This window comes from Amia ocellicauda, chromosome 4 (assembly GCF_036373705.1).
Source record: "Amia ocellicauda isolate fAmiCal2 chromosome 4, fAmiCal2.hap1, whole genome shotgun sequence".
Taxonomy (NCBI): Eukaryota; Metazoa; Chordata; class Actinopteri; order Amiiformes; family Amiidae; genus Amia; species Amia ocellicauda.
This window is the reverse complement of record NC_089853.1, coordinates 41,769,126-41,771,713: the sequence shown is the minus strand read 5'-3', so window position 1 is coordinate 41,771,713 and position 2,588 is coordinate 41,769,126.

The window sequence follows — 2,588 nt, the reverse complement described above, 5'->3', positions numbered from 1 at the left end:
CATTGTCATACTCATCACAACATTCAGTGAGCCCTCGTGCCCTGTGGATGGGGCATTGTCATCCTGGAAGAGACCACTCCCATCAGGATAGAAATGTGTCACCATAGGATAAAGGTGATCACTCAGAATAACCTTTTAATGATTTGCAGTGACCCTTCCCTCTAAGGGGACATGTGGACCCAAACCATGCCAGGAAAATGCCCCCCACAGCATAACAGAGCCTCCAGACCCCCTCACTGTAGGTGTCCAGCAGTCAGGCCTGTACCGTTCTCTTGGTGTCGCCACACATGCACTCGCCCACTTGTGCAGAACACGAGCCAGTTGAGCATCTGTGTGACTGAAGCTCCTGCCATTCATCCACCAATAATGAACCCTCTTTCAAAGTCACTTAGATCCTTTCCTCTTGCCATCTTGATCCAAAATCGAGGTCAACTGGACCTGCTCAGCGTATAATGCAGTACAGCTGTTTAGAGGCATCTGCATTCGTTATGTTCCTCCACTCATTTATTCAGGTTTTTCTTTTAATTTGTCACCCGTCTGTACATATATTGATGAATGGTGGAATCTGCTATCACCATACACCCACCTCCCATGCCCACTGATCTATAATCACCCCTGACCTACTCAAAGCAAACACCTGGAGACACTTCACTACAGAGCCCTACGTAAGGGAGAGTTTGTAGTTCACTGCACGATACCAACTGGGAGGTGCAGAAGTGTCTGAGAGATGAGAGAGACAGGGATACTTGAATTGATTTTCCACCGAATGCCACCTTTGTGCAAGACCCCAAAACCAAATCACTGACACTGGCCTGGAAACCGATGACAAATATGTCTCAAAACCCCCTTCTGGAATACAAAGATGAGATTGCCCTTCATTTTACCCTTTAACCAGATCCCTGGGGCTGCCTTGTCCCATGCCCCCCACATTGTGACAATCCATATATATGTGCGTGCATGTGTTAGTACAGCTTTTATGCCCAATAAGAACCACCACTTTTTGACTGTGTAACACTGCTAAAAAATAAATAAATAACAGAATTTAAATAATAATAATCAAATGCTGAAAAGATTTTCCAGCAATTTAGTTCAACTTAACATGACTTTGAACACCAACATATGTTCAGGTACAGTGTGTTACTTTGCAAAACAGAAGAACCACCAGAAGAACGAATTAAAAAAACAGCAAATATAAAATCAGCAAATCTTTCTAATCAGGTAAACAATGGTTTACATTCAAGAAAAGTAGGTAACTAACAGAGACCGCTAACGATCCGGAGACTGTTATGCCAAGGTTATCTTGAAAAGAGGCAGCAGCTGCCATTGTAACAGATCTGTCAATGTACATCTGACCTAAACCACACAGTCCCTCACACCCACTGTCCCTGGCCCAAGCCCGACACAAATCCTGCAGATTACTCAGCTGGCGAGTGTGTAAGGAAGAGCGATTAATAAGGAGGGGCGGTGCAGCTTTCTCTTCCTCTCCCTCTGCAGTGGGGAAACCCGGGTCTGAAATATAGTGCACGAGGCAATGTGCTTAAGCAAAGCCTTAAGTAGTTTACAAGATTTGCCTGGTAGCACATGAAGGTAGCATCTCTGAGCAGCAGCACTCTCACCCCCGCCCCGTCTGCAATCATCCGATACTCGGCTCAGTGGCTGCCCTTCCCCTCGCACAGTTCTCCACGCAGCACATATGCTTACTGTGTCAGGCACCATCAACAGCTGAACGCTGCCAAAAGGGATGGCAAGGTCACGCGACGGTCATCTCCGGCAGGCAGCCACCAGATCAAATTCAAGGCTTTTGACGCTGGTTTAGAAAGGGTTGAGCCTCATTAGGCCCCTAGGTTAACAAACCTGATAGGAGGCGTGAGAGAGAAGTGTGTCAGTTTTACCTCGCAACATACCGAGTAGGTGGTGCTGTCGGTGTGACCTGCTTGGCTGTGTGCAGCTGGAACTAACGTCAACAGGACACACCCAGCTTTCCCAGGGCATCTCCCCTTGAGCGAGGCGAGAGAAAATACAAATGAAATTGTGCCAGCCATTACCAATTCCCTCCTATAAGGACCAAAATGTTCTGCCTGGGACAATCAAACCACAGGTAACTGAGGCCCAACAATACAGCCTCCCAGTTAACCCTAATTCAGGACAGAAAAGTTACTTCAAAAAACACCCCAAGGCACACATAGTAAAACCCCGCCCATTCAGCGGAGATAAAATTACACAGTAGAAGCAAGAGGAAAATGTTGAAAAATTAAGTTGTTATTTCCCCTACAAAATAGAGCAGAAGGATGGCTTGAGGACACAGCTTAGACAGTATGGAGTTCAAAATGTAAACAGGACTTCTGTAGGGAAGATGAAACCACCTCACCTAATGTTGGGTTATTAAGCAAAACAAACACAAAGGCCAGGTAAATCAGTGGTTTCTTTATGCACTTTAGAAACCATCTGAATCATCTACTGAAGTCACCGTTTCCGTCTTCCTTGAGAGAACCACTGCCTCAAGTCAAGGTGTCTTGAACTAATCCATTAATGTGAGGCATGACAGGTTTGAAAAGGTTTATGAAAATGACTCGCCAGTATAAATAAAG